The following is a 14,086-nucleotide window of genomic DNA, read 5'->3' on the forward strand; positions in this document are numbered from 1 at the left end:
CTTCACCATCTCAGTCTTTCCACTATTATACCTCTGACTACGATTCCCTGACAGTGACCCATTAGATTTCTGAGTAAACATCTGTGATAGCTGGCAGTTTTCTTTTCATTTATTTCTTATATATATATTTTTTTATTTTTTACAAATTTTATTTGTTATTTAAACAAACAAATTTCTATATTTACATTTAAAATATTATTTTCTTTAAGAGTATCCTCCCATAAGATCCCTAACTGGTCCTTCTCCATTTCTTCTATAAACCACCTGACTGTCACTTCACATTTTCTTTAACTGCAAGTCAAACCAAGGGAGGACCACGGCCTTCTACATTCATTGGTGCCAAACAAGGACATCCTCTGCTACATATCCAGTTGAATGCATAGGTCTGTCAAAGTACTGTCTTTGAATATTGGTTTAATACCAGAAAGGTCTGATTCATTGGCTTTCTTGCTCTTATGGGGTTCAAAGCCCATCTGCTCTTGTTATCCTTTCTCAGAATCTACAAACAAAAGGTCCTTAACAGTTCACTGGTTTGCCACTAGCATACATTTCTTTATTTGACATGGTCTAGGTGGGTCTCTCAAGACATATCTATATCTGATTCCCGGCAGAATGCACTTCTTAGCTTCATCATTCTTATCTAGTTTTGGTGACATATATATACACATATATACACATATATATCCTTGTATCTCCTACAGCTATTTGGTTAGGTGGTTAGGTTGAATGTTAACATGGATTCTGCACAAATAGGTCAAATATGTAGAATTTACAAACGACAATGTCAAATAAAATCCCTACTCTACTTATAAAGGTATTGAAGTTGAGGATTCACTGTTCCTCAAGCCTTTCTTCTCCCTGCCCATCCTCCTGTTACTTATATTTGGCGTTAAGAAAGAATCATGGTAACACATCTAAAACCTTCAAGTCAGGACATGGGAACACAGGAAGGAAGATAGTGTAGTACAGATATCAGATGTGAATAGAGAACTGAAATGTATAGTCATGTGATCCTTTGCTTTATTGATGTCTGGTAATTTTTGGTTAAAATAAAGAATTGTTCATTTATGATATGAAATAGGCACACAGTATTTACACTGTTATACTGACTCTATCGCTGGGTCCCCTTTGTTTCCAGAATCATAGCAGAAAATGGAATTGGAAAACATAAGTTTTGAGTACATATTCAGGAATATTTATAAAGTACCCTATCAAGGAATGTACAATTAGAAAGTGAAATACAATATTCATTCACCTAAAGGTGTGAAGGGAAAATACTGGCCTTTACAAATCAGAGAAAACCTAGAATATTGAACTTTATGTCACAGGAATGGACCTAGGAATAAAAATATTATCCAGTAGAATCTCATCAACTCAAAGTTCCTAGATCATTACTACCCATGCCAGGACCCTGACTAACTTTCTCCATTCAGAACATGTAACCACTATGGAAGAAAAGAGAAGTCTTTAGCTTTAGAGAGATGTAATACATAAAGGTTTTTCCTGTGTCACAGGAGACATACCTGGAAAAGGCACTCTCGAAACTGGGCAATGTAAGTAAAGCTGTTTGCAGGTAGGCCAAGGCAGTTCTCAGTTACATCATCATTAGTAACTCCATGAAAAATCTCTTGTATCCTTGAGAGCCCTAGCTTCTCCTGTGATGTTACAAGTGTTGTCATGTCTGCAAATGTCTATTGGATATTCCTTCAGTACATATAGATTTTTCTAATTGGCCTCTAGTTCAGAGGAAACATCAATTTGGGATTGAGAACAAAGAGGATGAAAAGCTCAGAGATGGGGAGAACGAAGATGGCCTTCTATCTTGGTATAAAAAAAAAAGGAAGAAATATGTCGACCCTGGGAAATCTCACTAAGTCCTTGGTAGGTGTGGAGTAGGTAAGTTGAAGAGATAGAATTGATCTGAGCCTTCCAGAGATGGGATCAGGGGCTCGGAGTCTGTCAGAAGCATCTGGACTTCTCTGCTTCTAGTGGTTCCTGTTAGTCAGAGTGTTTATATTATTAATATCTTTATCCCAAATGCGAGGTGTTGGGAAGGGCACTGTTCTTTTCTTTAGAGCTCATGATTTTATTTTTTGCCCAAAAGAAAAATGTCCTAAGGAAGAAGTGAAAGACAAATATTGTGTCCTCATCTCAGAAAAAACTCCTCGATTATTTGGATACCTATAGTGCATTTTGTGTCTGATACTGGTATTTGTGAGAGAGTCGTGGTTCTCGTTCATCATATCAGTCTTTCCACTAGTATTACTCTGACTCCCATTGCCTTATAGTGACCCTTTAGATTTCTCAGTCAATATGGGTGATGACCTGGAAGTTTTCTTATATTTAAATTATTATTTTTTTATTTTTAGCATTTTTTTGCTTTTTTAATTTGATTTTTCATCTTTACATTTAAAAAAAAAATTGCCTTTCCCAGTTTCCTGCCCATAAGATCCCTAACAGGTCCCCCTATCCTTCTTGTCTAATACCCCTTACTGCCTTTGACATTGCCTTGAATTGGTAATAAAACCTAGTTTAGACAAAGGGCATCTCCTTCCATTGGTGCCCAACAAGGCCATTCTCTGCTACACATTCAGTTGGAGCCATAAATCTATCCATGTACTAGCTTTGAGCATTCATACAGTACCAGAAAACTCTGGTTCGTTGGCATTGTTTTTCTTATTGGATTGAAAGCTCCTTCATCTCTTTTGATCCTTTCTCAAAATCTACCAACAAGAGATCTGTTTTCAGTTCACTGCTTTGCCACTACTATTCAATTCTCTATTTGACATGATCTAGCTGTGTCTCTCAGGAAAGACCTATATCTTTTTCTTCTAATCATGCAATTCTAAGCATCATCAATCTAATCTAGTTTTGGTGGACTATATGTATATGTATATGTACATGTATATGTATATGTATATGTATATGTATATCTATATCTATATCTATATCTATATCTATATCTATATCTATATATTTATATCTATCTATATCTATCTCTATCTCTATCTCTATCTCTATATCTATATCTATATCTATATCTATATCTATATTTCTATAATATATATGTGTACATATATACATATGTATATATATATATATATGTACATATATACATTAGTATATACATATGTATTTATGTAACCTACCACCATGAGTTTAGATGGAATTTTAACATGGATCTGGGAAACAAGGTTATGTAAGTAGAACCCACAAATGTCAGGGCCAAATAGACCCTCTCCTGTTCTTATGAACCTAATGATGTTGAGGTTTCACTGGACCTCATCCAATTCCTCATACTGCACATCTTCCCGAGTCTTATATTTGGCCTTAAGAAAGTATCTTGTTAAAACATCCAAAACCCTCAAGTCTATTCCTGGGAACAAAGAAGATAGATATTCAGTTTTGGGAAATTCAAGCATCTCTGATGTATATATGGAAAATTTGGCAGACTCTCCTTTCAGGACAGAATGACCTACAGTCCTGTGAGGAGGCGGGCAAAGTTTTATCTTCTCTGTACATTGTATTAATATGGAGTGTGCATGGCTCATTGAGTGTGTGTTGTGATAAACTTGGCTCTTTTGGGTCTGATGACAAGTCAGGAGGGTCCTTTTCAGCGGTAGAGGATATTTGAATAATTTTCTGTTGTATAGGAACATTGAAAGTACTGTGGGAGATGGTGGGATGCTAGATCAAATTTTTTTTATGTGCAGAAGGCACAAGAGTCCCTTGGGTGAACTCAGAATTTTCTTCCACATCTTGCATGTGTGTGAAACTCTCAAGAACCCCTTCTGAAACTGGCAATGGTCCTTGATCTAATGGTGTACATTCAGAAAGTTTTGTCTCTGCTTGGGGTGGTATGTGTGTTATGAGGTTCACTTGGGGATTTGTGACTGTTTTTTGTCACCCTTGGACCATAAGTGGTGATTTTAGCCCATATTTAGTAGTGGAGGACGTTGAAGGTCTTCTTGGTTTAATAGAGAATATCTGAAATCCCCTTTGTCAGCAGTATCAGGTTTCAAACTCACTTTACCTAAGCAGATTGCACAAGGCACTGTGATGGAGATAGGGGACTACTTTGACTGTCTTTGTGAGTGGTCATATCTCTGTGCCCTGCTTTGGGAGCTGCCAAAGTTATTATAGACTCGTGTGGAGAGGGGGCAGGACTTAATCCATGTGTGGAATATGAGAAATCACTGAGATTACCTTTAAGAGAAGAACTTTTGCAGCCCTCTTTTTCTAATGGGGCATGTTGTACCTCCCCTTTACCAGAAGCATCTTCTCCAACACATTTGGAGGAGAATTGGAAGGACGGGAGACCTGTAGGATAGGGAATGAACATTTGAAACTGTTTTAGAATCTCTGTCGGACAGAGAGCTGATCACCCAGTAGAGAGGGCAATACTGAGACCTCAGGGAAGGGGAGACTGCAACTTCTGCCCACCTGTGCCCACATCCCTAGCCCAAGAGGAAACTGCATTGTGCCTTTGGACACACGAATATAGGAGCAGTCAAGCTGGAGGACCCCTGCAGTCCAAACTGCACCTGGATCTGAACTGGTCCAAACACTATTCTACACCCAAATCTCGTGTGGGGTGGGGAAGTCTTAGACGTCAGAGGGGAAAAAATCCCTGAGAACTCTGCTCACATTCCTGACTGAAGAAAACAGCACCTACCTCCATCTGGGCCTCCTGTGCATAGGGACCTAGGAGCAGTTGGGGCAGGACATTTCAGGTTGCAGCTATCATGGAAAGGTGAAAGTGAGCACAACGAGCTACTTAAGGCCTGAGACAAGAGGTGAATCCAACTTTTCTGCTGGATGTGACCTGACTGGAGGACTCAGGACACGCAAAGGCAGAACTCCTCTGGGACCAGGCACTATCAGTTTCTAGCTGGCTCCTGAACCTCGCTATTCCTGACCTAGAGCTCCGTGCTCCTAGACACTGAGGGAGAGAAAGCTGATCGCCGAGGAGTGTGGGCAATACTTAGCGTACAAGGCACAGAGACTGGTACTTCTGCCCAACATTGCCCACATCTCTGTCCCAAGGCAAAATTGCATAGTGCCTCTGGACACAGGAATATAGGAGGAGTAAAGCTATTGGAGCACCATGTTCCAGACTGTGCCTGAATCTGAACAGAACTGGTAAAACAGCTCCCTGTACCCAAATCCTGAAGTTGGGGGAACTAGATCTTCAGATAAGAAGACATTCGTGGGCTGGAGAGATGGCTCAGCGGTTAAGAGCACCCGACTGCTCTTCCAGAGGTCATGAGTTCAATTCCCAGCAACCACATGTTGGCTCAAAACCATCTGTAAAGAGATCTGATGCCCTCTTCTGGTGTATCTGAAGACAGCTACAGTGTACTTATATATAATAAATAAATAAAATCTTAAAAAAAAAAGAAGACATTCGTGGGCAACCAGAGGAGACTACTGTCTGCCCAAAATCCTGACTCAAGAGGAAAACACCTTGTGCCATCTGTGCCCTCTCCCCTCACAGAGGGACCTAGGAGAAGTATGGGAATTTCCCTCTGGTCCTTGCTCACAGGGACAGCTGAAATCCAGTGGACTACATGCCTAGAGCAGAAAAATCTATTCCCATAACTGGGTAAAAAAAACAGGAAAACAGGTCTACAGCAGTCCTGATACATGAATCTATAGAACAGTCAAGCCACTGTCAGAAAGAGTCAGACAAGTTAACTCCAGAGACAACCTGATGGTGAGAGGAAAGCACTGGAACACAAGCAGCAGAAATCAAGACTACTTGGGCTCATTAGAACACCATTGTCCCATCAAAACAAACACTTGTATCTAAACACACCAGAAAAGCAAGATCTAGATTTAAGTTAACATTTTATCATGACTAGGGAGGATGTTAAGAAGGTAATGAAAAACTCCCTTAAGTAAATACAGGACAACAGAAAATACAGAAGTAAATAGGTAGAACTACCTTCAAGAACTACGGGAAATCAGCAAAACAGGAGAAGGAAATGAAAAAAAAATCCAGGAGTTAAAAATGGAAAAAGAAACAATAAAGAAAGCACAAGGAAGACAACCATGGAAATGGAAAACCTAGGAAAGAGACCCGGAGTCATAGATTTGAGATAAAATCACCAGCAGGATAAAAGATATAGAAGACATAATCTAAGGAGCAGAAGATTCCATATAAATCATTGACACAACGGTCAAAGATAATGTAAAATGGAAATGCAGCTAGCCCAAAACATACAGGAAATCCAGGACACAATGAGAAGATCAAACCTTAGCTTAACAGGTATAGAAGAGGGTGAAGACTGCAAACATCTTGGGACAGTAATATCTTCAACAAAATTATAGAATAAAACTTCCCTAATCTAAACAAAGAGATGCCCATAAATACCCAAAGCCTACAGAACTCCAAATAATTGGACCAGAAAGAAAATCCTTCCATCACATAATAATAAAAACACCAAATGCACAAAACAAATAAAAATATTAAAAGCAGTATTGGAAAAGGTCAAGTAACATATAAAGGCAAAGCTATCAGAATTACACCAGAATTCTCATCAGAGACTATAAAACCCAGATGATCCTGGACAGATGTCATACAGACCCTAAGAGAGGTTACTGTATCCAGCAAAACTCTCAATTAACATAGATGGAGAAACCAAGATATTCCATGTCATAACCAAATTTACAAAATATCTTTCTACATATCCAGTCTACAAAGGACACTAACTGGCAAAACCCAACACAAGGAGGCAAGTAAAATCATAGATAAAGCAAGAAATTAATCTTTTCACAACAAAAGAAAGAGAACAGAAGCACACAAACATAAACTAACCTCCAATTATGAAAATAACAGAAAGTGACCATCACTAATCCTTAATATCTCTCAACTTCAATGGAATCAATTCCCCACTAAAAATACACAGATTGACACACTTGATATGTAATGAGGACCCAATGTTTTCCACTACAGGAAAAACACTTCAGAGACAAAGACAGATGCTACTTCAGTGTAAAAGGCTGGAAAAATACTTTCGAAGCAAATGGTCTGAAGAAGCAAGGTGGAGTAGCTATTCTAATATCATATAAAATCTATTTTCAACCAAAAATCATCAAAAACCATAAGGAAGTACAGTTCATGTTCATCAAAGGAAAAATCCATCAAGATGAACTCGAAATCATAAATATCTCTGCTCCAAATACAAGGGCACCTACATACATAAAAGAAACCTTACTAAAGCTCAAAGAACATATTGCACAGCAAATAATAATAGCAGGAGATTTAAACTCCCTACTCTCATCACTAGACAGATCACGGAAACAGAAATTAAACAGAAACACAGACATACTAACAGAAGGTATAAACCAAATGGACTTAACAGATATTTTAGAACATTCTATCATAAAAAATAGGGTGTAACTTCTTCTCACTACTTCATGGCACTTTCTCCAAAATTGATCATATAATCAGTCAAAAAGCAGGCCTCAAAGGATAAAGAAAGAGAGAAAAATCCAATAGATCCTATCAGACCACCATGGGCTAAGGCTGTCCTTCAATTACAATTAGGAAAGAACACCCACATATACATGGAATTTGAACAATGCTCTACTCAATAAGAAATTGGTCAAAGAAAAAATGAAGAAAGAAAATAAAGATTTCTTAGAATTTAATGAAAATGAAGTTACAAAATACCCCAAATTTTGGAACACAATGAAAGCTGTGCTAAAAGGAAAACTTATACCTCTGAGGGCCTGCAGAAAGAAAGAGGAGAGAGCAAACATCAGCAGCTTGACAGCACACCTAAAAGCTCTAGAACAAAAAGAAGCAAATATTCGCAGGAGTAGTAGAAGTCAGGAAATAATTAAATACCAACCTGAAATCAACCACGTAGAAAAAAGGGGACCATACAAAGAATGAACAGAACCAAAAGCTGGTTCTTTGAGAAAATCAACAAGATACATTAACCTATAGCCAGACTAACAAGAGGGCACACAGACTGTGTCCAAATTAACCAATCAGAAATGAAAAGGGAGACATAACAGCAGAATAAGAGCAAATTAAAAAAGTCATCAGATCGTCCTACAATAGGCTATATTCAACAAAACATGAAAATCTGGAGAAAAAGGGCAATTTTCTAGACGAATGCCAGGTCCCAAAGCTAAATCAGGAACAGAAAAACCGTTTAAACAACCAATAACTGCTAAAGAAACAGAAACAATCTTTAAAAACCTCCCAATCAAATGGGTCCATGATCAGATGGGTTTAGTGCAGAAATCTATCCAAAATTCATAGAAAATTTCATACCAATTCTCTCCAAACTATTCCACAATATTCATACAGATGGAGCACTACTGAATTCCTTTTATGAATCTACAATTTCTCTTATTCCTAAACCACACAAAGACCCAACCTAAAAAGAGAACTTCAAACCAATTTCCCTTATGAATATCAATGCAAAATTACTCAGTAAAAGTCTTGCAAACCGAGTCCAAGAACACATCAAAACAATCATCCCTCATGATCAAGTCGGTTTTATCCCAGGCATGCAGGGATGGTTTTGTATATGGAAACCATCAACAGAATCCATAATATAATCACACTCAAAGATAAAAACCCAATGATCCTTTCATTAGATGCTGAGAGAGCATTTGACAAAATTCAACACCCCTTCATCATAAAAGTCCTGGAAATTACAGTAATTTAAGGCCCATACGTAAACATATACAGCAAATCCGTAACTAACACTAAACTAAGTGGAGAGTAATGTAAAGCAATCACACTGATATCAGGGACTAGACAAGTCTGCCCACTCTCTCACAACTTATTCAATATAGTTCTAGACATCTTAGCCAGAGCAAGCAGATAGTGAAGGAGGTCAAAGGGATAATGATTAGAAAGGAAAAAGTCAAAATAGCACTGTTAGTAGATATTATGATAGTATACTTAGTGACCTCAAAAGTACCACCAGAGAGTTGCTAAGTCTCATAAACAATTTCAGCAAAGTGGCCAGGTATAAATATAACTCTGCACAAAACTAAAGGAGCGGAGAAAGAAACTAGGGATATGACAACCTTCACATTAGCACCAAATAGTCTAAAATATCTCGGGGTAATTTTATCCAAGCAAGTAAAATATACGTATGAGCAGAACTTCAAGTCTCTGAAGAAACGGAAGGAGATTTCAGAAGATGGAAAGATCTCCCATGCTCATGGACTGGCAGGATTAATACAGTAAAAATGGACATTATACCAAAAGCAATCTACATATTCATTCCTATCCCCATCAAAATTCCAACTCAATTCTTCATAGAGTTAGACAGAACAATTCATAAATTCATCTGGAATAACAAATAACACAGAATAGCTAAAACTGTCCTCAACAATAAAAGGACTTCCCTGGGAATCACTATCCCTGAACTCAAGCTGTATTGCAGAGCAACAGTGATAAAATTGTATGGCATTGAGACAGAGGCAGGCAAATAAACCAGTGGAATAGAATTGAAGACCTAGAAATGAACCCACACACACATGGTCACTTAATTTTTGAAAAAGGAGCCAAAACCATCCAATGGACAAAAAAGATAGCATTTTCAGCAAGTGTTGCCGGTTCAACAGGAGCTCAGCATATAGAAGAAAGCAATTTGATCCATTCTTACTGCCCTGTAGAAAGCGTAACTCCAACTGGATCAAGTTCCTCCACATCAAAACAGGTACACTCAAACTAATAGAAGAAAAAGTGGTGAAGCATCTGGAACACATGGGCACTGGAGAAAATTTTCTTAACAAAACACCGATGACTCATGCTCTAAGATCAAGAATCAACAAATGCGATCTCATAAAACTACAAAGCTCTTGTAAGGCAGAGGACATTGTTGTTAGGACAAAATCGCAACGAACAGATTGGAAAAAGATCTTTACCAATCCTACAACAGATGGAGGGCTAATATCATGAAGTTAGACTACAGGGAGACAAAGAACCCTATTGAAAAATGGGGTTCAGAGCAAAACAAAGAATTCACAGCTGAAGAATATCGAATGGCAGAGAAACACCTAAAGAAATGTTCAACATCTTTAGTCATAACGGAAATGCAAATCAAAACAACCCTGATATTCCACCTCACACCAGTCAGAATGGCTAAGATGAAAACTCAGGTGATAAAAGATGTTGGTGAGGATGTGGAGAAAGAGGAACATTCCTCCATTCTTGGTGGGATTGCAGACTGGTACAACCATTCTGGAAATCAGTCTGGAGGTTCCTCAGAAAATTGGACATTGAACAACCTGAGGAACCAACTATACCTCTCTTGGGCATATACCCAAAAGATGCCCCAACATCTAACAAAAAGACATGCTCCACTATGTTCATAGCAGCCTTATTTATAATAACCAGAAGCTGGAAAGAACCCAGATGCCCTTCAACAGAAGAATGGATACAGAAAATGTGATACATCTACACAATGGAATATTACTGAAATATCAAAAACAATGACTGTATTAAAATCGTAGGCAAATGGATGGAACTGAAAAATATTGTACTGAGTGAGGTAAACCAATCACAGAAAAACACACATTACAGCCACCTAACTAGTTAAGATGGATGAAGCAAAAAGTGCAGGCTGACAGGAACCGGATGTAGATCTCTCCTGAGAGACACAGCCAGAATCCAGCAAATACATAGGCGAATGTCAGCAACAAACCACTGAACTGGGAACGGGACCCTTATTAAAGGAATCAGGAAAAGGACAGATAGAACTTGAAGGGTCTCGAGACAACAATGCCAACCAATCAGAGCTTCTGTAGACTAAGCCACTACCAAAAGACTCTACATGGTCTGACCCTGGGCTCAAACTTCATAGGTAGCAATGAATAGCTTAGCAAGAGCACCAGTGGAAGGTGAAGGCCTTGGTCCTGCCAAGACTGAAGTCCCCATTAAATGAGATTGTTGTGGGGATGCACTACTGGGGGAGGAAGGGGAGCTAACACCTATGTAGAAGGGGATGGGTAGGGGATACAGGGATGTTGACCCAGAAACTGGGAAAGGGAGTAACAATTTAAATGGTAAAAAACTAAATAACCAAGTTAATAAATATGGAGAAAAAAGAAATTTTCAACATCTTTAATCATTATGAAAATGCAAATCAAAACAACCCTGACATTTCACCTAGCACCAGTCTGAATGGCTACAAAAAAAATGTCAGGTGAGAGCAGATTCTGGCAAGGATGTGGAGAAAAAAAGAGGTCTCCTCCAAAGTTGGTGGGATTGCAGAATGGTAAAAATCATTCTGGGATTCTGTCTGAGAGCTTCTTTAGAAAACTGGGCATTGCACTATTTGTGTAACCATGTATATCTGCCCTGAGCATATACCCAAAACATTCTCCAACATACAAGAAAGACACATGGTCCACTATATTCACAGATGCCCTTCAAGAGAGGAAGGATACAAAAATGTGATACATCGACACAATGGAATACTACTCAACTATCAAAAAGTGACATCATATAATTCATAGGAAAGTGGATGGAACTAGGAAATATCACCCTGAGTGAGGTATCCCAATCACAGAAAAAACACACATGATATGCAGTCAATGATAAGTGGATATCAACCCAATTGCTCGAATTACGAAAGATGCACAGACCACAGGAATCTCAAGAAGGATGACCAAAATGCAGATGCTTCACTCCTTCTTTAATAGGGGAACAAGAATACACATAGTAGGGCACAGTGTGGCAAAGTTTAGAGAAGAGACTGAAGGAACAGCCATTGAGAGACTGCTCCACATGGGGCCCATACATATAAAGCCACCAAACTAGATAAGATGGATGAAGCATCAAAGAAGTGCAGGCCGACAGAAACCTGATTAGATTTCTACTGAGAGACAAAGCAAGAGCACGGCAAATACTTAGGCAAATGCCAGCAGCAAACCACTGAACAGAGAAAGGGATCCTGGCTGAAGGAAGTCAGAGAAAGGCCTGAAATAGCTGAAGGGGCTTGAGAGCACATATGAAAGAAAAAAAATGCCAACCAACCAGAGCTTCCAGAGGCTAAGCTACTACCCAGAGAGTATATATGAACTAACCCTGGCCTCCAAAATCATAGGTATCACTGAATGCGTAGTAGTGGCACCAGTGGAAGGGGAAGTCTTTGGTCCTCCCTAGACTGAACCCTCAGTGAATGGCATTTTTGGGAGAAGGGCAGTAATATGGGGTTGTATTGGGAGAGGAACACGCATATAGAAGCGTAGTGGGAAGAGTTAGGAAAATATTAACCTGGGAACCTGGAAAGGGAATAACATTTGAAATATAAATAAGAAATTCCCAAGTTAATAAAAATTGAAAAAAAAAACACTCCTCTGGAAGAGGAGAATGTATGATTTTCCGTTCAGGATCTGTGGGAAGAATTTTGGACACTTGGGCAAATGTGGAATAACCCTATAGAAAAATGGACACATTTGGTTATTTCTGGAAAGTTCTGGGTGGGTAGGAACATCTTGGGGAAAAATGGGAGATCCAAGTTCTCCATGTCTGGAGAGGGAAAGATGTTGGGAACCTGGAATGTGTGGGGAAATTACTTGTCCCAGTTTGTCAGTAGAAGAGTCAGCAGAAGGTGGCCCAGGCACAGTGTGATCTTCTTTGATACTTTCACTGTTCTCTCCAGTACTGTGTCTTGTAGATATTGCAGGCACTGTGGCTACCAACTCGTCAAAGTCCACATGTTCTTCAAACCCAGTAGACATAACCTGCTTTTTTTTTCATCTTCCCAAGAATGGGCACTAAAGATGAGGCCAATTTTTTCTGGTAGCAGGATGTAAAGCAGATTTTCTGGTATCCCTGGTCAGTCGGTTACTCAGTGATCTGCTATCCTTGGTCAGTGGATTACTCATGCTCTCAGGAACCCTCAGAGGAAGTGGAACTGTCCATTTCTTCTTCTCTGTCAGTTCCCTTCTGGGGTCTAGGGCCCTCTTATTGACTGAAGCCTTTATACGATCTTTGAGTTTCTGTAGCTTTTCTGTAACACGAGCATCAGGTTTTTTGAATCTCTGGTCTTCATAGGGTTTTGTGCATCTGAACTTGTGCCGAGTCAGTCTGAGTAGTCCCGGAGGTGCAAAGTCCCTCCCTCGGGAGAGAGAGCCATACTCAAAGGATACATACAGCTTAACTGATGTTCCCATTCCAGGTTCCCAACATGTTCTGCTTTTCAAGTGCTTCCGGCGTTCGGGTAAGGTGTTGTAATCTTGTTGGGGGACTGAAGGGATTCCCAGGCGGTGGAGGCTGGGAACCCTTCAATTGCTTCCCCCATTGGAGTCCGGTGTTATAATCATCTTGGGAGACACTGAAAGGTTTCCCAGGCCGGGGAGACTGGGAAATTGGCGGTGCATGGTCAAAGGGTAAAATCCGGGATGAGGCTCGCTGACCTCTCTCCACACATCTGGTCGTTTAGTTGCTAAGGAAATTGAACAAGAAATGTCAAATGGGCTACTACCACGTAAGGGGCAGTGAATGTATTTGCCAATAATGAGTCATGGCGAACATCAGTTAAGCTGTATCCTTTGAGTATGGCTCTCTCTCCCGAGGACCATAGACACGTCCTGAACCAGAAGCAGGCCCAACTCGGGTGACCATTGATCTCAAGAAACAAGCAAAGCTCGAGAGGGGCTGTCCTCAAGACTGCACCCGCCAGTCAGGAGCTGCCTCACTTGTCAGTTCTGCTTGTAGTAGCGAGGCGATCATCCAAGCTTTCTGAATGAGGAGGTACCTTGTCGACTCTCTTCCTTTGAGTCCAGAGTGCTACCTGCTCTTGTGCCCACTGTCAGGGTCCATGACGATGGATTCTGGAAGGCGCAACATGAATGGAAATGGCAAGGGGTGCTTAGGACACTGTGTGGTCAAGCGACAATTACAACAGGGTATTGATCCCTCTAACCAGAGGCCATCAGTGGTGCAGTGATGTGTCTTGGAGCCTCATAACCGAATGGGAAGGACTGATACAGACCCTTGCTCATCAGAGACTGCAGGGACTAGAAATCACTGGTGGACTATGTTAGGAAATGAACATGTGATAGGATTTGAATAGAGCATAGAATGCGAGGGATTGATATT

The sequence above is a fragment of the Rattus norvegicus genome, chromosome Y (genome assembly GCF_036323735.1).
Source record: "Rattus norvegicus strain BN/NHsdMcwi chromosome Y, GRCr8, whole genome shotgun sequence".
Classification (NCBI taxonomy): Eukaryota; Metazoa; Chordata; class Mammalia; order Rodentia; family Muridae; genus Rattus; species Rattus norvegicus.